At 41.5% G+C, this 25,778-nt stretch overlaps 3 long non-coding RNA genes across 3 annotated transcripts; all 3 read right to left on the bottom strand.

Annotated features, from left to right (window-relative positions):
* Positions 1–3,223: 3,223 nt before the first annotated feature.
* LOC112948710 lies at positions 3,224–17,070 on the bottom strand. Its single transcript, XR_003249684.1, has 2 exons — positions 16,959–17,070; positions 3,224–3,549 (listed from the first exon to the last, which is right to left on the bottom strand). It is a non-coding gene; the product is annotated as an uncharacterized LOC112948710 (long non-coding RNA).
* A 1,217-nt stretch (positions 17,071–18,287) lies between these two features.
* Positions 18,288–19,368, bottom strand: LOC112948709. The gene is made up of 3 exons (XR_003249683.1): positions 19,305–19,368; positions 19,013–19,176; positions 18,288–18,424 (listed from the first exon to the last, which is right to left on the bottom strand). It is a non-coding gene; the product is annotated as an uncharacterized LOC112948709 (long non-coding RNA).
* Positions 19,369–22,441: 3,073 nt separating this feature from the next.
* On the bottom strand, positions 22,442–25,415 carry LOC112948708. Its single transcript, XR_003249682.1, has 3 exons — positions 25,228–25,415; positions 23,798–23,944; positions 22,442–23,320 (listed from the first exon to the last, which is right to left on the bottom strand). It is a non-coding gene; the product is annotated as an uncharacterized LOC112948708 (long non-coding RNA).
* Between the last annotated feature and the right edge of the window lie 363 nt (positions 25,416–25,778).

Raw genomic sequence — 25,778 nt, 5'->3', positions numbered from 1 at the left:
GCTGCCGCCCGCCTCGCCCGCGCCCGCGCCCGCGCCCGCCCGCCCGGTGCCTCTGCCAGCTGCGCCGCGGCCGCGTCCCGGCGCCGCGCAGCGATGAGTGACAGGCGGCCTCAGCACCGCGCGCCGCGCAGATCCCTGCGCCAGCCGGCCCCGCGCGCCGGCTGCGCCGCGCCGTGTTCTTCCACCCGCGCCGCCCTCAAATAGTACAGCGCGGCGGCGCCGAGGGGCGCGCCCGGCCGCCCGCAAAACGCGGCGAGGAGCGCGGCCCGGGCCCGCCGGGGCTGCGCCGTGCCGTGCCGTGCCGTGCCGTGCCGTGCCATGCCATGCACGGCGCGGTAGCCCTCGATTGTGCAGCACGAGAGCGGCCGCGCTGGCACCGCGACTTTGGGGTGCGCCGGGGGCCTCGCCCTGCCCTGCCCTGGCCGCCGCCCTTGGCCTCGCCGCCTGCACGTGCTGCCGCATCAGACCCGGCCCAGCGCACGACGCGCTCGGATTGCGCTACGCTGCTCCGGGTGTAAAAACTCTGGTTCGCTGCTCGTCTCCCTAAGCACGCGCTCGTGCACCTGTGTGCTCTTCCCTCGACATGCGAGATCACGGAGAAACTACTATTTAGGGGGTCAACACCCACTATACAAAGAAGGGAATGGTGTGAACCAGTCTCTAAAACTACACTTAGGCTGAGATTGAACAAAACCTTCCTCAAGATGATTGTGCCTTAACAGCGCTCTTCCAACACCTCTCCAAAATACGAGAATTACCAAGAGGTGTCATTATTTCAATGTTATGTGCAGTTGCTTTGAGACCCAGGAACAAGCCTAAGCAACAGCCAGTTTTATGACAACGTTAGAAAATAAAGGCAATTTTGTTCAGGTGTAGCCTACAGTCTGTGTTTTCACTTCACTAGTATTAGAGAGAAGCACTTCAGATGAAGTAGACCATTGTCGTAACATGCAGAATAATTTGGCTTAGTTGATTAATTGTAATTCCTATTTAAAAAAGGAAATTTAATGCCTAAAACAGTTATGAATACAGAAAGACCCCTAATGACACAGATACTTGATTAACAAGGAACTGACAAGTATAAAACATTTAGGCGGAAAATACTTAAAAAAAGAGAAAAATACATTTTGAACACAAATTTAAAACATCAGAAATCCAGCAGCTTTTTAATATAGTTGATCCATTCCAACATTTTTGCTATTAGTGGTCTAAAGGATCGTTCCAGACCATATTCTCTCATTTTAATGGATTCTTTTCGGTTTGAGGATTCCCCTCCCCCTTTCTATGTTATAGAACAGCTTCTCTAAAAGAAACAACAAAATTACTTATTGCAGCATGATTGAAAACATGCCTTCTCTGCTTCCTTGGCCTGCCTAGCCCATGGCCTCATATTGGAATGATTATCTCCACTGAGCAACCTTGCTCAACCATGCCATGTGCTATCACTCTCATTACTACTCTGCTCCCCCAGGGCCTGTCCCCAGCCTCCTGAAGTCCTGCATTCCTGAACTCCGTGTATCCTCACTTGCATCAGGTCACTCATCCAGGAGGATGCCAATGCAAATTGGAAGTTTTCAGATATGCTAGAGCCTCTGTTCTAACTGCTTTCAAACAGAAAGCCGACATCTATATGAAAGTATTTCTCTCCACCAGTAGAAAGGTTATCCTATACCTTGAAAGAGGAAGACAGTTTATGGGTACACTTCAGATATTGTTTGTGTTTTTTTCTTTTTCTTTAATTATATAGAGTACCCTGAGAATATGTCAGGTATTTTACAGCTTTAGCAGGGGAAATTAAGCAGTGGCTGCACAAGAGAGGACGGATCACCATCATCCATCAAACCAGAACAGCTTATTAGAGTCCCACCTTGTTTCTCCATCCATTCATATACTGGTTGACAACTGTGGAAAAATGTAGGTGCAAGACATAAATGCCTCCTCTGGGTCCCCCTTCCTCTCCCCTATCAAGTTTCTTAAAAATAACCCCACAGGACAGCAAAACATTGTTTGATGAGAAGTGCTCTTCTTCTGATAGCTGCTTTACCAAGTAGATTCTTGGCACTATGGGATTCCAGAGCAATCTCACTGAGGAGTTCGGTAACTTTTGCATTCAGCAAGACTAGTGACAACTCATTTCTTAAAGAGAAAAGAGACTGAGTTGTCACACTTGTATTATTAGCACTGTCAGAACTAGTTTGTACAGTTAGCTCCAGTTCCTAAAGGCCTTTCGCAAGTGTCTGTCTCTTTCCATTCAGTTCAAAGAACATCTAGATAGAAAGCTACCTTTAAACATTTAACAATTTAACATTTAACAATTTAAACTTTAAGTTTGCAATGTTCATAATGAAAGCTAGTGAAAGAGCTCAGGTCATTATAGATTCAATGAGGAAACTCTAGTACTTATTAAAACACTAACTGTCCACGTCAGACCTCTCCAAAAATATCAGGGATCTCTTTAACAAAAATGCAATTGCTACTATTTTTCAGGTATACTGAACTTGTGTGGAGCATTAAGATTATGGAAGACTATGAGGAAGGTTTTTTTTTTTCCCTCCTCCCCAAAAGCTGGCAATTGCAGAAAACTGGAACAGAAACACATAAGAAATAAAGATATTACATATAACAAATTCAACCTGAATCATTATTTACTGAGAGTGACTATTCTTTGTTTTTATCTTAGCAGTATCTAGTGTATCTTTATTGCTATTGAGCAACACCTTACTATATGGCATAGCATATTATTATTTCCCAGGATAAGCAAAGAATGAATGGGAAGCAGCCTCGTGGAAGTCAGCGATGGAAATGGCATCTCAACCTTTCTCCAACTCACTGATGGAACAGAAGAATGGAGAAGCAGGGGGCACTCTTTCACTTGCCGCGGACTTCCGGAAATAGAAGCATCTTCTAAAAAGATTTCACGGAGCAAAGCCACCAAAGGTCTTGCCTGATATTTTTAACAGCTAAGTATCCCAAAAACAAAATTGTGGTCCTTACAGGGAAAGTGGAAAACAGACCGGTCTGAGGTGGTAGTAAGCTTAATATCACAGCTGAACGAGGCGCTTCAAATAAATACATTATCTGAACTATTTTTTTCCTTTTTTTTCCCCCACATCTGTAAATTGTAGTCTTATGGGCCATATGCATTTTTTTCCTTCATCTATAAAATCGTAGGGCAAATTGTGCAGGCAAGATTAAACTGTTGACTTTGTTGGGTGCTTTGACAGGAAGTGAACAGGAAATTTGGATAAAGTTCTCCCAGAGTTAAAACCAGCAGCAGTAGTGTCTGTCCAATAATGCTACTTCTACCATCATGCCAACTTGAGAACAAGTTACCAGAATCATAGCTAGACAGGCATTTCATAGAACAGGTATAACTACATCATCACAAAACCATTGCAAAATAACCTTTTCTATAGGTAGCACACCCCTTCCCTTGATATAGCTGTTCACTGGTTGGTTGAGGCAGTGTTATTACAGGATGTACTGGAAATTCTTTCCCTGGGACAGCAGAACATCATGAAGGGTCAAGAGAAGACGTCATCTGTCAAACTAGAAAGAAGTAACAGAACAGACTGTGATGATTTATATTCAGTCCTTGTGAAGAAAACTTTAAAATCTAGAATTGCTACAGAGGTCAAATCCCCACATTCAAACCTGATAAAACAGGACAGTAAGAACCACTCCTATCATGACAGATGTGATATGTTGCTCATCACTAAAAAGTAGTAGTAATCATGTTTCTCAACGTGTTCCTTATACTTGCACCATTAGGAAGAGGTAATCTGCAAAGAATTTCTTGTGGATTTTCTGTGAGAACAATATATGGGCAGGCATTACTGGTACACTGAGCAAATGTTCTTCAGTCTTCTCTTTCATCACAGCATTGCTCTCCTCTCCATAGATATTTATAGTGATGGATAACAATACTAGGCAAAAGGCACCTCAAAACACTGTTCCTCTCAGCAAACAGGCAGTACACCCAGAAATATTCCCTACAAATATCCTTCTGGCTGTAACAAAGACTTTTCAGCAAAAATGTCTAAAGAAAAAAAATAATGTCTCCCCTTCCTCCTCTAGCAAACACGATTTATAGGACTAACTTCCAAGGTTGTTCTGCTGATGTCATCAACCACAAGAATGAAGATGAAGTCATCAGAATTTCAGACATGGGGTTATAGTCCAGATATTCAGAATCTTGACATAAAAGAAGTCATCTATGCACCTGGAGCAAACTCCAAAGATATTTCAACATTTATCCTGCTCAGGGTTTTGCTTGCCCCATCTGTGTAAGTAGGTAATTAAATAACATTGCATGGTTCCACACAGAGAGATAAGAAATTGTATGTGACTGTTATAAATTTATCCATGCACATATGAAGGGAAAGAAACTTCATGAAGACAGTCTGGCAGTTATTTTCAATGGAATTTTGGGTTTGGAAATAACAAAACCTTCATTCTCTGGAATGAAAACTTGAAATCTACTGTATATACTCCCTTATGTAAAATCATTAGGCTTATAGTGTGCAGTGAACGTCTCCTTTTTAATACTTTAAATTCTCGTCTATCCAGTTAACACATTTTAGCTCAGAAGGCAGAAATCGTCTCTGGGCTGCTCAGAATCACAGAAAAGCAGCAGGATGTAAAAAGTGCTTCAGGATGAATTGTCTATTATTTTACACTCTTCCCATGCCATCGCTAGTATTTTGTTTCAACTTGGAACATTCTAATTAGCCCAAAGCATTTGAAGTGCATCCATCACCCAGTCCCTGTAAACTCATAATAACATAGCCGTCACTAATACCTACCTGTTTTAAAAGAAGAAACCTCCTACTTCTGCTTTGTACTAACGCTAATTAGGAGAAACACCATATTATATGGAGTAAAACATGTGCAAAACAGTACATGCATAATCACAACTGAAGAGGCTAAAACTTGGCAGCAAGTACCAAAATGGTTGTCTTAATTGGAAAATCCATCCCTCAACCTGCTTTTATTTGAAAAAGTCTAAATATGCCTGACAGGAATGTTCAAGCACATATGAAAGCTATGAGAAACCACATTCTATTAACATGGAGCTCTATTTCACATTTAGACCCAGGATAAACGGTGGAGTTTTTTTCTGTTTTATTTTTTTTGTAGAAGCAGATCTGAAACATAAATGACCCATGAGTCCTACCTGGCAACTTCTTAATGAAGATTCTCTTTTTTTTTTTTTTTTTTTTCCCTCCATTCCCTTCCTTATAGAGAAAGAGTTACTCATGGTACTGCATCAAATGGTCTCTTTATAAGTCTTTGCTCCTCTTCCTCCTTTCTACAAGAGTGACCCTCAATCCGTTTCAGATGAGAAGGGCACCTTAGAATTCAAGGAACTCTTCTCCTTTACAGCGGCAATACAATAAAGGAAAGTCAAGTTTTATGTTTTTGCTGTTTCTTTCAGCTGTTTGGATGCAAACAGAAATAAAAGAAAGCCTATTCCTACAATTATCAAAAGATTCTTTTAAATCCCCCTAACACTGAGAAGCTCAGAGAGAATGAAGTTGAAGGGTTCCAAGTGGACCTGTGGCTAAGGAAATCCATTTGGTTTTCAGCTTGTATGCTAATACTTTGCAGGAACTAACGCAAGAGAAGCTTGCATTTTTCTTGGTCTGCCTTGTTTCTGTTGGATATTATTGGATGATCACACGTTACATAAGTAAGGCTCAGATTTTTGAGAGCAAAGGAAATCATAACCTGACACAAGGTGAAGAACTTCACTGTTAAAATACTGGCTGATTGGAATTTTTGACTGAAGGAACTCCCTGAAGACAGCATTGGAGTTTATGTGGACTTGGACAAGGAAGGTGACTTTTTAAACACATCTTGTGTGTTTCCCAAATGGGTTTTCCCTCCATGATTGCTGCTTTCATTCTCAGTTTTTATCACTCCTCCTCTTGCAACATAAGTCTGCAATCCGTAATTGTCATGGTTTTAAATAATGTCATCACTGAATGGTTGGATGTAAACGGACACTTCATTCCTTTGCAGGGCATATTCTGTCATATAAAGCACATTAGTAACTGTGGCAGTTGCATCTCCACACCTATAGGTAAAAGGTCTTAGGCTAACAAATACTAACACCACCTTCAAAATAGGATTTAGGCAATGTCTTAGGCAACGTGCCAGTCCCCTTGCCCGAGGGAAGCCTCAGCACCGAGGCAGCAGTTGGGTGACAAGGACGGCTCCATGCCCACAGAGATAACACGGGCGGGAGCAGGTGAGGCCAGCCGGTGCGATGCCTGCACCCGCGCTCCGCACGGCAGCCCTGCTCTCTGGAGAGCGGCTGTGCCCACCGCGGGCGATAGCAGCAGCTCCTGCTAGTGCTCAGGATCCGCCCCCAGGACACGAGGGCAGAGACGCTGCGCTGGGCACGGTCCTGCTAGCCTACGCGGAGATGGCTTTTGGTTTTCTACACTGAAGAATTTCTAACGACAAAGATAAGGCATTTTCCCTCAGGACAGAGGTTACAAAATTGTAAAAAATGTATGCAAAATACTGGTCAGACCCCTCAAAGCATTATACAATCCCAAAGATCTAGTAGATCTGTAGGCATCTCCTGTCTTCACAAAACTGCTCAGAAATATCTGAGACCCTCCATTTATAGTTTTATGAAAAGTTCCTCCTCAACTTTTTTTTTTTTTTTTTTTTTAAGAAAAATGGAGGAAAAAAGAGTTTCCTTACAAAAAGAATATGTTTACCATCTTACCAATGTGCCAAATCAAGAGCACAATGGGAAGGTACTGTAAGTTTCGACTAAAAATTATATTTTTTTTCCCATTTATTCTGAAACCTATCAATCTCTCTATGTCCCTTTAGAACAGTGTATCTTGCTAACACATGATCCCCCCCCTGGGGTGGATAGCACAATCTATGATATATACTGTTTGCTCTTTTTGTCTGTGGTCTACAAGAAATACTGCTACACTATTTGCAATATTTTATGTGCACTGCTTGGAGACAAAAAGCACATGTTTCCAAATCAGAAATTAACCTTCATTTCCCTTTAATAATTTTTTCAGTCAGTTTGTCCCTAGGGGACATAAGATACTTCGATAAATCTTACAAAGAGTATAATTACCACGTCTAAAAGCAACATACTTTGTTTAGATTTCGCTGTACTCCATTAGCGGCATTGGCAAGCAAGTGTGATTCAACATCTTCCTTTTTATTGCTTTGTATTTCAGCACATTTGTTGTCTTACTGAGGACTGCTCATAAAAAAGAAAAAACCTTTCCTAAATTCCTTATTATTTTAGTGGACCACTTACGAAAACTACACTGAGTAATTTAAAAGGCATAATGGAAAACAGTCCTTTCCCAGGACAGCATACATTTTAAGGAGATGAGACAGAAGGAAAGTCAACTTTGCTGAACAAGTTGCGAAATTAGATTAAGTGACCTTGTACTTCAATATAGGAAACGTGTGGCCAACTAGGGAACTGCAAACAAGTCTCCTGAGTCTCTGTTTAAAGTATTAACCAACAGGCCAATCTTTCATTTCATCCTATACTACTGTTTTCAAGCACAACAAAAGACTGTTTCCTGCTCACTCCCCCATCCACTTGACAAAAAGCTCTATTACAGTAATGTCAGTAATTAAGAGGCTGACAGCAGAATGACTGAGTAGTGTTATGCAGCCCTCCGATCTCGTGAGAGACTCGAGGCTCCCTGTCTAGCATGCTCACCACAGTGATTTTGCAAATGGGGTTAGCTTACAATAGTATCTGCTGTGATGTAGTATCGCTGATCTTGATGAAAGAGCTGGTTTTGCTCTTAATTTAACTACTTATTATTTATTATTATTCTTCCAGCTCCATATTAGACAGCATGTGAATCCTTTCTTCTCTAGAACTATCCAGTAAAGGTACGTTTTCTGAATGAAAATCGTTCCCATAATACAAAGCACATTCCCTTTCTATTTCCATTCTTCAACCCAAAACAGCCTCTCGGGCATCCTAAACTTCACCAGTACACGCACTGTATCAAAGGAGGAAATGACTCATAATTATGCTAGCAATCAATATCTGCAATGCATTTCTTTCACAGTATTACAAAGAGAATCAGGCCATTAAATATAGCCATTTGTAATGTGCTTAAGTTTGTTGTCAGCATTTACGTTATAAACATATAAAGTGAAAATGGTTGCATAGGGCAAAGAAACCATACTACCGTTTATGCAAATGTTGGTGTTGTTTTTGACCAAGCTTCATCCCTAAAATAATCCCACTCCTTGCATGTTTCGGTGCACAAGCACGCAACTAATGAGTGTGCAGCAGCACCTTTGCAGGGCTGTTCAAGATTAGGACTCAGTTACAGTAGCCAATATGCTCCAAACTATTTGTAACAATCCTGTACCTTAGCTGCACTAACCTTACTGCTCTCTCCATCTTTGGCTTGTCCATGGCTTAGAATAATTGCCAGAACAAGCTATACAAAAATCTCACGAATTCATACAAAACAGCAAGTCTGGAATGTCTTATCCAAAGGAAGAACACCTTCCTCAATTCCTGCTAGAGAAAATCCAGAAGTAAATGCCTATTGTAACACAGCAGTACTTCCAGGGTCAGATCTTTGTGTCATTTAGGTCGATAAAAAAGCCTACTGTAATTTCAATGGAATAGCGATTTCACCCTTGTGCCTTCTTGCTCCCAAACTGCTCGCTCTTCATTTCTGCTCTGCACTTTCTCTTTCACAGAGAAGCCCAAACATCTCCAACTCTCTCCTTCCTCACTTCTTGAGATAATGCACAGGAGCACAGAAAGCCTTGCTTTATCCTTCTGGACAGAGCAGCTGACCCTTCTCCATTGCTAAGCAACACACACAGTCTGGTTCAAGCAGCAGCTCTGTGTTGCTGCAAAGTAAAGGTCACACTATTCCGCCAAAGGAGCAGAGTTGTCTTATTTATAGTACTTTTAGCATTGCTATGAAACATGCATATTCTTTGGGGATACTTGTTGCTTATTTAAACTTTAAATAAGACCTTTCATCCCAGAACTCTCCTTCCTCTGCTCCTCTTTCGGTTTACCTTAACCCAAATGGAATTATGTACACCATTATTCCAAGCTCAAGATCCAGATGTGGGGAGTCTCAAAAGCATCTCTAAGCTGAAAAAAAATATCATTGCCCTTCACCTTCAATTCATACTGTACTTTTTTGGGGGCGGAGGCAGGGTGAGGGGAGAAGAGCAGTGAGGAAGAGATGTGCAAGGCACAAAATCTGCTAATTTGCAGCTTGCCTATTTACACCTATTAACAGAGGTGTAAATATCTTCACTGTAGAGTTCAGATTTAGGATGACTACAACCTGACACAGTTTCAGACACAGTTTTATCATAGTGCAGGTTAGTTGTTCTTTTAGAAAACAGGCCATGATTTTACTCTGGAGAACTGACCAGTGATTTGATGTCAATAGAAATATATTTTCAGGTTCCTTAAACAATTACTTTCTGCTCTTTATCAAGGAAAGTGCTATTTGAAGAAGGTGAATACTATCATTTCTGGTCTGTGGCCCAGATTCAGCTTACATAAAGCCTAGGTAATTAACTGAGGAAGACAAGTCAGGCACCTAGCTTCCCACTCTTGCTAAAGGGAGGGAAGGGGCACCTCAAATGAGAACTTGTACCAACTGAAGCCTGAGTAATTTTATCCTCAGATTCTTTTTTTTTTTTTTTAAGAAATTGCTATTTTTGAAGGTTATTCCACTTTGTAAGCAAAAACATTTTAAAATTTGGAAAACCTCATGAAACAGAAAATCTAGTTTCATTCCAGGTTTTTCTACCCACTGCCCCAATTTATCATCTAACAGCATGGAGAAAGCTGCAAAATAATACAATGCAGTGTAAGAGAGTCAAAGAACACTGTGTGGTCTTATTGCTAGAATAACAATAAAATCTTCCAAATTGCATTTTCTATATAAATCATGGAGCAAATTGAGCAAATAGAAGAAAAATACAATAGCAGAAGAATCTGTTTTCATTTCTGTGGTCTGTTTCCAGTTCATGCCTCTTCAGACTGAAAACAAAAGTGAGGCCAAACTTACACCCCAGCAAATGGTCTCTGCATGCGGTCCAACTCTTGCTATGTGTGTATTTGTGATACTTGTAGGGTTTTATTTACAGATGACCTTTTGTGCTATAGTTCTCATCCAAAACGACATTAACTTGGAAACTAAACTCACATGATGAAATTAAAGTTGATCATGCAGAAGTTCTGTGTTTTTAACAAATCTACTGAGGATGAATGCTGCAAGATCAGCAGACTTTTCCTTCAAGATAAGCTTTACTCTCTTGCCATGTAAGATTCTCATATAGCCAGTGAGATGAACATTTATTAGAATTTCCATAAGTAGTAATTCATAAATGATAAGAATTTTCTACCTCAAAGTTAGCCTGTCCTCCAAAAATTATTTTTGGAAAGATGTTGCTAAAACATGAAAGTAGTCTGAGTACCAAGTAGAGAGTTCTGTTGTAGATGTTATGCTTTCGTCTCCTGTCTCTTTTGCACTCAGATCTTGAAACTAAACAGAATCTATATAGCATTATTAAAGAGTTGATAGAAAAGACTTGATAGCAGGAGACTCAGAGGTGGTGGCTAAGCCTTTGGGATTCAGTGACTACTCTTTTTCATTCTGCTTATAATTATATCACCGTTCTCTAGTACTTCCTCTATTTTAGTAATTTGGTCTTATGATACCTTTACACTGCAAACACTTTGTGGAAGGAGCCAACTTCTTGACTGCTATCTCAAATATTCAATAGACTGGAATACTGATCAGAGCTTTTAGATACTACAGAAGTGAAAATACTAGCTAGTTAATACATAATATAATTTTTAACCTTAGAAGAATAAAAATATTTAAACTAGAGCGAATTGCACTTTCAGAATAATTTGTGATTAAAGTATTTTGAAGATACACAGAGTGTAGCTGCAGTGAACTCATATTTGGACCTGTTTCTTATACGCCTAGATGGAATTTCATCTTCCTGACCGACTTCAGAAAACAATTTCATATCTCTATATGCTTTTGTAACGAATCAAATAATACCCTAGTTTTAAATTTGTGATTCCATGTGAATAGACACATCTCTTTCCCTGCATTTCCCCTTTCCCTAGCATTACAAGGAGCATTTGTAAGCTCTGTGGTGAGTGATGGACGTGAACAATCATTGATGAGTGTTTCAACACATTTCTCCTTTGAATGTTAGGCTGTAGACATTGAAATGTTTGAAATCCAAGAACATGTTTTTATAAACAAGGAAACAGAGCAAAACCTGAAGGCATTGTAGTAGCCTTTGGGGTGACTTGCAAAGGTACTGATGGCTAGCAGGTCCTAACAGCATTGCCACATCAGAAATTCTCTAGCCACTGCCAATCCAGAGTGAATTGGGCGGGGGCAGAATATCATTACCTGACTTTACCTGATTTATTAGAGTCAGTTTATTATGGTAAGAACACAGGGTTTGGTACTTTGTACCGCAACTGACTCCTCCCACCCCATCAGCGTGAGAGTAGTTCAATAGCCGGCAGCAAAATGTGCCACTTACATGCCTGCCAAAATATTTTACACTGAGAAAGATTCCCTCATTGTGAAAAGAACTTCATCTGACTTGTAAGAATGGAAAAAGTCACAGCTCAGAAATGCACTGACAGCAGTGCATTTAGCTTGTGCCGCTCATAGGAGGATAGTTTCTTTTGTAAAAAGATTAACATATTACTCCCAACAGTTTACTGAAGGAAAGAGATGGCTGTGTGGGCTGCCGCTCTCTCTGTATCGCTGCACATCTAGGGTGCTGCCAGTAGCATTCTCTGGTTCAGGGACTGACTAGGGTAAATTCTTCACAGTAAACTTGTGACATTCGGATCAGTATAAAACAGCGCCCTTGAAGCAGTCTAGCCATGGCATTCCTTTCCCAAGTCTATTATATAAAGGAAAACAGAGGAGAATGCAGTCTGAATAGCAATGCTAGCGCTTGAAGCCGCTAGAACTGGCTGTTCCATCCTGCAGCGCGGGCGTTCCAAGCTCGTAGCGAGGAGACGTGCTGCCGGGGAAGGCAGCTCGCTTGCTCTTCACAAAGGAGCCACCTGAAGGCCACGTGGCGAGAAGACAGCAGTATCACACGACCAGACCTAGTACCCTTAACAGTGTTACGGAGCTCCTGCCACATCTATGGCAGAGCACACGTGTCATTGTAAAACATCTTCTGTACCACCTCTCAAAAATTGCAGCAAATCACACTCGAGTAATTCATCTTGAAAGGATCTTATCGGTAGATCAATAATAGGCTAATTATAATAGATAAATTAATAGGCTAGAAATTTTCTCTGACATCAGGGCTACGGTTTGAAAAATGCTGAAATCTTAAAGAGGTTTTAAGATCTGGCCCGTACTGGAGACCCCAGAAATAGTGGCTGGTTTCCTTAACAAGCCAAACAAGAGACAACGAGGTGTCACGGTCATGAGTGGGTATGTTATGTACTAGGAAACCTGCAGTAATGCTAACCATGACTTACAAGCTGTTACCCTGTGTACTGTACTAATCTCAAATGTTAGGGACATATGTTTGAAAGAGGGGTGATCCTCCAGCGCTAGCAGAAGCAAGATCTAGACCGACCAGGAATAGAAATAACTCACACCTGGCAAACTGACTTCTCTTGTCCCAAAACACGCACATCATTTCTGCTCACACTAATTAGGTGTAGGATAACTCTAAAAGTCTTCCTTCTGCATTGACTTGAAGAAGCACTATGCAGTTACTGCAGGTAAGGATTCACGGAAAAAAAAAAAAAAGCCCTGTATTTCATACTTGAGTTCCTGAAATTTATTGTTTTGAGCTCATTGCCCCACAATGTTTATGGAACATGATTGTGCATTTACACAGAATCTAGAGCAGTAGGGTCTCAGGCAGGACTGGCAACCAGGAAAACCACTTCAGGAATAACAGTTGTCATGGCCTTCACCACCACTATCACTAAGTTATCATTTTTTTTTTCATTTCAAGACAAGTTTCTTGATTTTAGAAGCAACACGATCCTGTAGATGAGCTGAAGAGATCTTGCTGAGCCCACCTGCTGAGGTGAGTTTGTAAGACAGTAGACTTCTTTTAAGTACACCAGCACCAACATGGCAAAAGACAAAATTGTAAATGTGGTATAAATTTTGCTACTGTTTTTAAGCAAGATTGGCTTTGAAGGTAAGTACAGATAGAAGGCTCAGGGTCTCTCCCCTGGTGGTGATTTTCCAATTGAGTTCTCAACTGGCGAGAAAAACTTGCCTGGTACCTTTGTTTTCAAAATCATCCTACTGATATTTCTCTGCCACTAGCTATTACATCTCAAAACTAAAAACATGATTCATCTTCTCTCAGCAACCCTATACATCAAATGGAATAGCCAGAAGCACTCTGGCAAAGGGGTCAGGGGCTAGATCCTTCTCTGTATGCACAATTTGAAACTGTGTGACTCTCAGGAAAGGCAATGATAAAACCATTTATGCAGCAATTTGAAAACTGAAGGCAAAAGGCTTGTCAGTACCCTTCAGCTACAGGCACTGCAGGCATCTGCCATATAGCTTAAATCCCTGCTTCCTCCTTGAAGGATGGGACTGCAATTTGACCTCCTGTACAGGCTTGAATTTCACACCCAGTTCTGCAGCAGCTGAAATCTTGCTGAATCCCACTGGGGTATTATTGGGGTTGAGACTGGACAGTAGTACATCCTAACAAATAAGCAGAATGCTTTAAGAGAAGAAAACAAAGAAACAACCTACTCTTTCTCAGTATCTCCCAGACAAAAATTTGGCGTGGTAGGTAAGAACTCTGCCTGAAGTAATGTTAAATTTCTTTAGGCAAACTTAGTCCTTTAAAGCCAAGTGAAGTCAATGGACATCTTCCTAAGCAAAAATTTTTGTAGCTGACTCATATAAAGAGCAGATTCTCCTCACTTACATTCACCTTCCTGTCTCCTTTTTGGTGCAAAAGCCCTTCTCCTCTAACTCCACCTGGGCAACTTTTGTCCCTTGTAACGTCAATAACATCACAGAAAAATGCAGAATGGATTCGGACAAAATGACCGACTAGTCATTGCACCACACAAGGAGTAGTGGGGCCAGACGTTTGATAGCAATCATTTCTCCTCGAGCTACCTAAATGGATGAACTGGATTGTGTATGATGTTGTAGGAACACTTTTTAAAATTCTGTCTGCAAACACAGGCACAATCTTTTCCAAAAATGATGGGCCTCAGTACAAAGCCAAAAGGTGTTGTAGAAAATCTAGAGCTTTTAAGACAGGCCAACATAATCCAAATCTATTTTCTTTCAGAGAGAGATCAAAACTGAGAAAAAATGCTCAGGCTAGGACGTGTCTTCTGCTATTTCAGGCAATAGCAGTTTTTGACAGTAACTTTTCTGGGATCATGTTTAGACTCACAATGTGTTTGTAGAAAGACAGTTCAATAGCCAAATGTAGCTATGTCCATGGGCCACTATGTTATTATGAATAACAACAAAAAATCATTGTGGCTATTAGCAACGAACTTTCTACAAGAGTTTAATGTTGTTTTGGTGCTGGGAATATTTGATGTTTTTAAATAGTACATCAAAAATAAAGGAAATATAACTAACAAAAAACAAACTTTTCCTTTCTGCTGCTAATGAATGTTTAGATATAAAGACTGTAATCTGCAACCTTCAAGACAAAATACTTGGTTTACAATAAGCTTGTGCCAAACAACAGCAGAATATTTCCATGTTTAAACATGTATGGTGATTATGACCAAATCCTCAGGCTTCTTTTTAACAGTGATATCAGTAAATACAGCCTTTCTTCTTGTTTGTACATGACAATGTACTGTATTTCCATGGACATCAAATTCCTAACGTCCAAAAAGGAATGGGCCAGATATCCCATCTTGTTAATAATCTAGAAACATCTGCAAACTAGAAAATGATTCCTCTCTGAGGAAGACAACCCAGCATCACCTGGGCACCAGGCTTTCTCAGAAGGAAGGCTTTTTATGTTCACATTTCAGGTGTGGTTTCTTTTGATGAGTTTATCTGCTTTTGTGGGGTTGTCTGATCATAAGGCATTGCTTCACTGAAATAACATAAATATTTACTTGGTACCCTACATCAGAGGTGTTTTTTAAAGAGTATTTCACCGTTTATAGTCTTCAAATAAAATATAAAATTAGCTGTAGCAGATTACTGGCATTAGCATCCAAGAAACACATGGACTATAAAGGATTTGATGTCACAATGATTTGTGGACATTTTTAATACGTATCATAATAGAATGTGCAGCCTCCATAATCTGGACCAGACTTCCGACTGACCAGATCCATTTTAGACCAGCCAGAGCAGCTACAAAAGTGAGCTCTGTGCAATGGCCTCCCTATTGGCCTTGGCTGGGACATGAGTGAGCATGGCAGCTGATGGGACAGGCGACCCGCCTCATGAACTCACTCCCAAGAAACCTAGGCACCTGGGACAGACGCAGGTAGGAATGAAGCCTTCTCTCGTCAACTGACTGGTCCCAGCAATGTGTGCATCACCTGTGGCCCAGCCTTTGCTGGTCTCTGGCTTCATGGCGTGACACCATGCAGTGTGGTACCTAACTGAGCAACTGCTACAGTACAGTCCAGGAGGACGTAGTAACTCAGGTTCCCCAAAGAGATCTATCACTGTTGCAACACACTTTGACATCCCAATTTTCTCAGGCCATGAGAGCTACCGTTACTGCCCCACAGCTTTCTGAGGCTGCGCACCAGACTGCTGGGGCCAGAGGCACGGGTTATCCTGCCCTCAGGTCTGCCAAGCACTGCCTCTCTAGACACCTTGGCCTTGGCGACTTGAGCGTGATAGCTCCCCCGCCCACCATTCAAACCTTTCTTTGCCTGTCTCACTCTCATCTTATTTTTACAGCAAATTTTGGCTTTTCTAAAAAAGTGGTAGTTTAAGCATCATCAAAGATGAAGGGTAGAATGCAGTCGGCACCTTTTCTAGCACAGTCCTCCTTGTTGCTATGGCAATGTGTCACAGGAGGCATCAGTCTCAGACAAAATTTAGTTCAGTTGAACTGAGAGTGGTTTTCTTCTTTTTTTGTTTTTTAAATGTTCAGATTGCTATCCACTGGTAACAAAGCCTGTTGAATCTTCCCGTAAGGGCTGTTCAGTCGCGGGTGGCTGTTTGCCAAGGAATAGCAAGCACGACACCCACCATGTCAAAACCAACAGTTTCACTGTATCCTTTCTTTCTGCACAGTGATTCTGTAGTCAGTATATCTATAATTTATCACACTGATGTTCATTAATCTTAGTGGTACTCAAGCACACATGCTAGTAATTCAATTGCCCTTTTTTTTCCTTAATTCTATAAATAACAAGACTACTACAAGAACAGCTGATCAGCTGATTTTATGCAAAGCATGAAAGACACCGGCAACATTCCTTATAGCTACTGCAATGCTTCACCATAGCTTTGTTTCTGTTGTTCTGTAGGGTGGTGGCTGCATGGCACGCAACCAAGCGATGCTTTTATAAGCACTGCCTCAAAGCACCTTTGGGCAACCTGATTATTAGTTCTAGTAAAGGCATTTCCTACCTATTTTTGAGGTATTTCTCTTCATGATATAATCCTAAACAGAAGTTTCTCTGCAAGCTCCCTTACCCTGTTAAATTTCATTGAATAGAGGTGGAGAATCTAACATTGCTAAAACACGAAGATGATGCTAAGTCTTCCCAAATATGAGATAAACAAACCTGTGTGCAGATGAAATCAGAGCCTGTGATTCACATCCAGTGCTAAAATAAAGGTTTTATGTATCTATGTTCTGGCTAATGAGCAATGACACTTTCCATTACTCTTTGGCTCATCGAACTTGCAATTCCCACAAGCAGAGCCCCCCTGACAAATGTGGTCATGGCTTACCTCTTGCAGAGAGCTTTCTTGCTGAAACATGACTCACCGAAGATAGACTTCTTCCTTCCCACGGTCTCCGATTAGTGAATTGTAATGAGAGGATGGGTGGGCCTGGAGTTCTTCCCTGCTGGTATGTGAAGACACAAGCAGGCATTTGCCCTGGCAGTCTTGGAGGCGCCCTCACGGGGCTTCAAAATGAGGACAACTCTCAAACATGGGCTAGATATTAAGTTTCTCACAGGTGGGACAGAAGGACAGATTCCCAAAATTTCTGAACCCCCCTGGCCCTGCAAAAGGACTGCTGACAGCGTTTGCCTCAAAGCAGCACTCTTTCCAATGGCCTGGTGGCTCTATGAGAGATTTTAAACTCTTTTGCAGTCAGAAAACTTCCTGTGTTTGCATGGCCTGGCTTACTCAGTAAATGCTGGCAAATATTTCAGGTAAGACTTCCCTCCCATCTGTAGAGAAACAAAAGTATTAGTATAAAGTACTAAAGTTCAAATATGGGCCAATAAATGGCTGCATGGGCCTTCCTAGTATGCCTCCTGCTGAATTACAGTCACATGTAGATGCATCCTAATGTTGCGAAGAGGGTTGTACTCTCCTCTCTCCCCTCAGGATTCCGCACATTTCAGCCTCTTATCATTCCATGTCTTCTTCGCCAGTGCACTACATTTCCTGTCTGCCAGTTCAGGTTTAAAGCACTCTGCATGCTTCCTTTCCCCAAGGGCAAGGGAGCATTACTGTGACGAGGAGTCAGAAAGTCTAGAAATCCCCCTGAGAACTTCACCGTACTGCAGTCTAGCAGAAATCCTAACTTGGAAATGACTCAAAGGACGGAAAGCTTTCTCCTTGTTATCCACCCACCTGTTCTGCCAAGGCGGGAGGATCCAATATCAGGTAGGCGTGCTTTATGGGCAGAATGCAAGACCATGAAAACAAACATGGTCTAGCGATTAAAGTACAGGCTGAAGAGCTCAGCACAGAGCAAGAGGAAGAGGGCTCTGAGAGGACGAGTGGGAGCTGGCTCCTGTTCCTGGCCACTGACTTGCTGTGTGACCTGGAACAAATCCCATCTCCTTTCTGTGCCTGCTTTTTTCTTTTAATATGTCAAGCAGCATGCTATCCCTTACCTAGTTCCCAGGCAGAGGAGAAAGGCAGTCTCATTACTATTTCCCATACTGCAATTACTCTTGGCAGCCACAGCAGAGGTCAGATCCCTTTGCTAGGACATGTACATGGTGAGAGGCCTTGTCCTTAAGACTGGAGAGGCAGAGGAAAAAGCAGCCCCATGCTACAAAACAGAGTTTGAGAGAGACCGTGTACCTTTGCAGAAGTCACTGGCACAGCTGGGAACAGGACTGTCAGCATTTCAGTCAAAATCCAGTCTTTTTAACCATTTGTCTCCTTGGAGGCAGTATCATTTGCTACTTGCTGTTGATTTCTGTTATTTCTGGGAGCTCAGTCCTCTCAGGCTATGGGACATAGGCCAAACAAGAGACCCGAGAAACAGAAATTCTTAGAACCTTCTGGCATATGAAATGTGTTGGTGTTTTTATTTACTGTCTGGGGGGGGGGGAAAAAAAAAAAAAAGAAGTGAGAGCACAAACAAATTGTTTTGCCATAGAACAAGGCTATGGCATGATTTTTCATCTCTTCCTCCAGTTTCAAGGTGCTTTCTTAGTATATTGGGCAACTTAAGCAAGGTGCAGCAGACTCACTTTGGAGCTAGCTATCAGGAGGTGATATCAGAGAAGTGACAGCTTATAAGAAAATATCTTTCGCTGTACAGCCTTTGCAAGACCCAGGGGATCAGAGACAGCCAGATGCCTTTGGAAATCATGCAACCATTGCAACAAGAGTGGGTTGAAAGCATTTTAAAATGAAAGACTGACCAAAAAGAGAGTATTTGCTATTTTGGAGCAAGAGAAATGTCAAGACTTGGACAGAAAGCTACAGGTCACAAATGATGATCAAGGTATAGTTCCAAAGGGAACACTGCTGTTTACATACACATGTAAGGAGATGAGAAATGCTGAAAATGGACTCACTTCCACTCTTACCCTGTCTTGCAGAGTCATTCCGTCAGGCTGTGTGCTTAACTCTTCTTTGCAGTCCCAGATGATGCATTCTTTGCAGTGGGTATTGAAAGGATTAGTCCTCTTGTCAGAATCTACTAGCACTTGGAAATTCTGCCTGAGTTAGAGCTGAAACACTATTCCAAGACCTGCAACAGCCACACCAGCATAGGAGAGGTGGAAAGGTATTTGGAAATTTTACAGCAGTGAGAATAATGCTTCTGGCAAACTGGATGGTCAGAAATGATTACTGCTTTAAAGAATCAGAGGAACGCACCTCTTAGGTCTATATTTATTTGCCAATAAACAAGCACTTGCCAAGTTGTATAGGACCTGGAAGAACTTGTGCCTCTCCTGTACCCTGCTAGAGAATAACTTCTTGGACAATATCCCCAAAGCTGTAGATGCCGGGAGTGGCCATGATTAAACTGGAAGGTGCTTACTTGTACTAACCATCATTAGAAACACCTGTAAGAAGAGGAGGACCATCAGTGGAGTAGACAGAGAATTGGGAGGGCTCAGCCTACTGTTGATGACCCAGTTAACACTCCACACCCTAAACATTTCAAATACTTCATGAGTAACTCCCTACACTGCCCGAGCTTGGCATTTTTATCTTCACAGAGGTGCTGATTTCAGGACGCTTTGTTTTCTTCTCTTTGGTTATCAGGGGAAAAAGTATAGCTGTCTTTTGTGGGTTGAGATTGGTGCAAGTGTTACAAAACCATGACAGCGTTAGGTAGTTGTAATGCTTAGTGCCTGCGTTGTTACCAGTTTCAGCAAAGAGACTACAGAGCTATAGTCATGTTGGTTGTGAGGAAGTTTGTAAGGAAGTTCAGGAGGTCTCTGGTCCAATCCTCCATTAGGCAAACTGGGACAAGATTCATAGTAGTGAAACTGCATAAATTACTCCACTGCCAAGCCAGTTTGCTTCTGTCATTACTAGAAAGCAGCCTTGAGAGAAAAATAGAACTGGAAGCCCTTCTACTCAAGAAAAACTATACAGTGGATGGAAATGCTCTGCAATATCTCAGACCATCTTTGTTTGCATCTGGGAATTACAGTCATGGCAAAAAAACAGCGCCCTAACTGTTTAAATGAAGGGGGCACTTAACCGAGTGAAGTGCCAACGTCTTTGGGTGGCCTGTAGAATTAAAAGCCCTCCTTAATCCATCCTCTATCATGAATTTATGAAGCAAATGAAGTTGTACAAGTGATTCAAAGCCACCCATCTCAAAATATAGGCTGCACACATGCTATCGGGCAGACAGAAAGCTGTACTTTGCAGTGCATTAATTTATCTCCATAATAAAAGTGAAGTCAGAAGGGACTCAGCAACAATGGTTTATTGCCATTTCTTTAGTTATTTCATGGTGTGTGCTATAATGAAGCTCAAATTCATGTGGGGGGGGATTATAGGGCATGATTCCCTGCAGTAACAAGCTTTGATGACTGCACATGCTCCTTCCTATCCTATGTTTCTAAACAAAACCATGCAAAATCTCCTTGTGAAGAGGTCTCTAGGAGGAGGTTGTTTTTCCAAAGTAAGTATGACAGTGGGAGTTATTCTCTGGTTTTGTATCCTGAACTAAGAATAAGCTCATAGAGCTAGAGCTCCTCTTCCATTTGAGAAAGGGTGTACATGATTTTACTGAGAATCTCAATTTAATAAGCTCATTTCATATTTGTGATTGCGATATATGAGAGTGAGCCTCTTCGTACAAACCTGTGCTGTAGCGTGTGGCTCAGGGTTGAGACTCAGGTTTAACCAAAACAGCACCAGCTGCCCATCTATAGAAAGGCTCCTTGGTTGGCAACAAGCAGTGGGAGTTTTTATAACACATCCCAGGTACCTGTGGGTACCTGTCAGGCCCTAGAGCCTTTCAAAGCAGACTGGATGTGCATAAACAAGTCTCTAATCCCAACAGGCCTTCACTGTGCAGGATCTTCAGTGATTTTTTCATGAGAGTAAAGTTCCCTGCACTTCACTCTCAACACTCCCGAGCAAAGTCAACATCTTGTCAGCATCACATAGTGTGCTCAGTCCAGCCTGTATTAATTAATACACAGCAGATTTGACTTCACATGCTTAAACACCATAGACTATGGATTTGGACACAAATGGTTCTTCAGACTTTTCTGGGAAAAAAACTTAGCCTAAATATTCAGATACCTTATTTCTCACTTTTGCTCTGAGCCCTTCCTTCTCACTGCTACTTCCTCGTCTCTGCTGCCAAAGTATGGAGAAACGGTGTGAATTTATCCAACAGTCTTGCTAGTGATATTCAACAAATTCCTCCATGGAGAACCCTGCCCACAACTCCTCATTGTGCTTGTTCACTCCTCTCCCAGCAGCTGCCAACACAGAGTCTGCTGACCCAGTTCCTCTGTGAGATTTTAATCTTGTGTTAGTTCATAGGAAAACCTCCCCAGTGCCTCACAAAGTGGGATACCAAAATATCCATAGCATGTGTTTGCAGAAGGGAGCACATGCATGAGAACTACAGCAGGATCTGAGGCTGACTGTTGATGCACCATATCTCTAAGTACAAGGTAAATACGGAGTCAGCAGATGATTTGATGCTCAACAGGCAGGTTGTTTGGTTCTGACAGGGATTTGATTCATTAGTTGCAATGCTTGCTGTAGCAAGACCAAGGGCAGAGAGAGGCAGAGGATGGGAGAAGAGAAGGGAAAATGAGCCTTGGTTTTCCCAGTGGTTACTGGGGAATGCATGTGGGGTGTTCAGCTCATTGCCCTGTTTGTTCCTTTTCCTGCAAGACTTTCTGGGCAAGCCTCCATGAAGGAAAAGAAGGGACAGTTGCAGTCAGGATTTGTAATTGTAATTCTTGACAGCACCTGCTTAGTTATTGCCATTGCTTGTCTCCAAAGTAACTGATAGTTTCTGTGTGGCTCAAAAGCAAGGTTGCCTGGCTGGCAGAGCAGTGCCTCATCCAAAGTCTCGGTATTTTTCTTGTGCTCTTCCAAAAAATAAAGAAGCAAAAATTCAGGAGTCTACGCTGTGGAAGCAAATACTTGTTTCACATAATATGCAGTGAAACTATGGAATTCCTCAAAGTAGGCCTTTGCGAATGTCCAGGATGCAGCAAGGGAACAGAATATCCACTTGTCAGAAATAATATTGCTGCATATGGGAAGGGGTATTAACTTTCTTGCTTTAAAACACGCCCTAATTTCTAACAGCTAGGAGGACATTCAATGTGTAGTATCTATTCTGTTTTTTTTTTTTCCCCCTTTTCTTCCTAAAACAAGATTCTTGCACTTCTTTGCAGCATGCGGAAGATGTAGGCTGGGCTGGCTTTAGTGGCTCTTTTGTTTGAAAAGAGCCAACCTTCCCCCTCAAAAAAAAAATTACCATTTCTTCAAATAATGTTATGTTTTTGTAGAAGAAAAAAAAAACACTAGTAGAATGGTCTGAAAGATCAGCATTGAATACTCTGCACAGCCCTGCAGAAAGCTGATATTTAGGGATCAATTAACCTGTCACACCATCAGCACCATCATTTTCAATGCAGTTATGCCTGATTTACCCCAGTGTGAAAGAAGAATCCCATTTCTTGATGGTGGGCAGCTGACATAACCCAAACACTATAGGAAAAGAGCTGCAGAGAAACAAAATTCTGGAAGTCTGGAAGATTAGAAGACAAGCTACATTTCTTCTGTCATTTCTGTGTAAACTTTTTGCCACAGTTTTAGCACAAAATTATCACGGAATCTGCGGGTTAACATCATCTTTTACCCTGTGTTTTGCAAGGTGCACACTGTCATGTTCATCACTGCCTCTCTGACTTGCTTGGGGCAGCCCATTTGCTTGTAGCCCAGGAGATGCCGAGCAGGCTACAGAAGGTAGTCTTAGTGATATCCCTATACTTTGAAATCTGTCATCTGATGGACAGTGGTTTTGGAAAGAAGTGGATGAAGGAATGTTGAAGGCTCTAACATCATCATGGAAAGTCCCTCAAACCTTCATATGGGTTTTGTTCCTGGTGCAGTAATAGTCTAATGTGAATAAGAAGACCATGAAAGCTCAGTATTTGAAGCTGCTGAGATTGCCGACAAAGGTTTTTGACCAAGGAGAAGTTTGTTTACAACAATGGAATCTTAAAACCAAGATTTTAGGACTATATTTCTGTTATTAGATAACCTGCACTATTGGATGCTGCATATAAAGCTGTTTTTCTTTCTCAATCTTGCTTTTTTTCCTCCCTCCCTTACTCCTTTCCCCATCTCATTTGCTGATGTAGATCTCAAATCAGCACACATCAGAAGCTCTCCTGAAAGAAAAGCATATTTTCAGTGTCTAAATATGTTCTGGTAAACAATGAGCCATATCCTAAGCAAAGCAGTAGGGAACATCTTACTGAGAAAACTGCTTATGGAAAAAGAAATGCTCAAGGGCAAGCAAAAAATTGGAAGCTTCTGACAAATGCCTGAAAGGCCCAGCAAGGCATTTTTTGCTGATTAAAGTTTGTAATTATATCAACTTAGCTTCATTCCAGGCCCATTTTTGTGTGTTCTTTGCTCTCACCTGGTATAAACCCTGAAATATATTTTTATAATACAGTGCTCTGCCAGACGCCATTGCTCTTCTGACAGATCTCTCCATCACCTGAACTCATCCTGAGTTTTGCTGAAGTGAATTAATTCGCATTTCCACCTCTCTTCTAATTCCAAGGTTACTTTTTTTTTTTTTTTTTAAACCCACCAGCTCAGCCCTACTGCACAGACAAAAAGGATTAAGACATACTCACCACCAGAAATTAACTCATAATGGCTGTTTAGTTGGTAGAAGATAAGGCTTCAGCTCCTAGCAGCAGTTGCAGTAGTGAGAATAAGTACAAGTTTGACGAACATCAAGAGAAGCAGACAACGTTCACCTCAGCAACGATTACACTTTCCTGTTGGTAGAAAATGTAGGTTATACAGTTAGTGAATTCCTGGGTAAATGCTGGTAGCATTTCTCTAGATTTTGGGGTTCCTCCTCTCACACGTTCTGTTTTAGCTGCAAGCATTGTTTAGATTATGACTGTAGCCTGCCTGCAAAGCAGTCAATAGAGGCTGGTTTGAAAGGATCTAAGTATTCCTAATTAACCTATTACTTTTAATTAGATACCAAAGCCACTTATTTTCTAATCTGAAAAAGGAACATTCTAAACGCAGAGGGAAGGTTTTCTTTCTTTCTTCCTTTCTTCCCCTCTCCACACACCTCCCTTCAATGAAATGTTTAAATGCCTTGTCAAAACAGAAGAAACAAAAAAGTGACACTTGATGAAAGATTAAGGAAAAGGGGGCAGAGTAACAAAGCTTGATAGGCAGGCAATTAAAATACAAGTGAAGGATTGTTAGTATTCATTACCAAAAACCATAGGTAGGGAGGACTGTGCAGCTGCTGGAAATCCCCAATATCTGGCTACAGAGAAGTTACTCCAAAACAAAATGACTTGCTCTTTTTTTCTTGGTGAAGTTTCTACTGATAGATGAGTAAATTAGCTGCTTTTGTTGCCCCTTCACTTTCCAAGTCATATCTGGAAGAAAGACCATTTGAAATGAGGTACAACCGGGTTCCTAGCAAGGCAGCTGTTGCTTTTAGGAAACTGAGAGAGCTAATGGCTCCCAGCAATAGTGACATGTCACCATTGGAGCAAAGACCAGTGATCCTGGAGGTGCTGGATAGAAGGTTTGGGAAGAGTCATAAAAGGAACATGGGACTTATGTCTCCATGGTCCCAGCTTATCTCTCTCTCTTCTCTAACAAAGAAAATTCTTACTAAAAAGGAAAGAACAGAATGAAGGAATGCACAAACTGGTAAGGGAGAACCTTGTGCTCACACAGTTATTTCAGGGTTAAAGAAGGAAAACAAGCTTGGTAAGAAGCTAGGACTGAATCACAAAATGACCTCTGCGGCAAAGTTGCCCTCAAATGATTGCAGAGGTCAGAAATGAGTCCAACACTGCAGACAGAGACACAGTTCTGTGCTCAAATACTCTCTAGAGCAAGATGGAAAAAACCTAGGACATCTGAATCACTTCTTTTAGAGGGAAGAAAACCAAATCAGGACTGTTTCTCAAGCACAGCTGACGTAGTTGAAATGCTGTTTTGGGCTTCTCTGAGGGACAAACCAAAACAGCTGATTCCATATCCCTGTATTTGAAAGAGAAGGAAAGAAAGAATTTGTTTTTACCTGAATAGCCACACAGGCATAAAGGGAAGAGAAAAGGAATTTCTGCATAGGATCATCTTTATCTATAGGACAGAAACATCAACCTTCCTAGCACCTATTTAAATTACACAAATACATTTATCAAACAGCAAGTTGAAAATTGCATTCAGCACAGAATAATAAAAGCACAATTATGCATGTGGGAGAGAAAAACGAGCCAGAAGACTCTGGGAAGTCTCTCCTGATAGAGGGTAACTTGGAGCCCTAAGCAAGCACTAAGAGCCACAAACCAGCTGAGCAAATTACCCCAGCTGCATGTAGGCAGCTTCTCGGCAGGCATATATCAGCTTGGCTCCCTAAGCCCCAATTGGGGTGATGGAGTTTCACCTGCTTTGAGCTATACCTGATCTGCTTTGCTGACTGCCACAATGACAGCCTCCTTTCTACTGCTAAAAGGGAAATAAAAACATCTGTTTCAAGTTATCTTTCCGTCAAGAAGAATGAGTTAGAGCCGGTCTCATGGAAGAGGGTATAGGTGGGACTGGGAGTAGCACAGTTTTCTGGTTTCCCAC

The sequence above is a fragment of the Nothoprocta perdicaria genome, unplaced genomic scaffold (assembly GCF_003342845.1).
Source record: "Nothoprocta perdicaria isolate Ctin4 unplaced genomic scaffold, notPer1 scaffold_275, whole genome shotgun sequence".
Lineage (NCBI taxonomy): Eukaryota > Metazoa > Chordata > Aves > Tinamiformes > Tinamidae > Nothoprocta > Nothoprocta perdicaria.
This window is presented reverse-complemented; position numbering and strand designations above follow the sequence as displayed.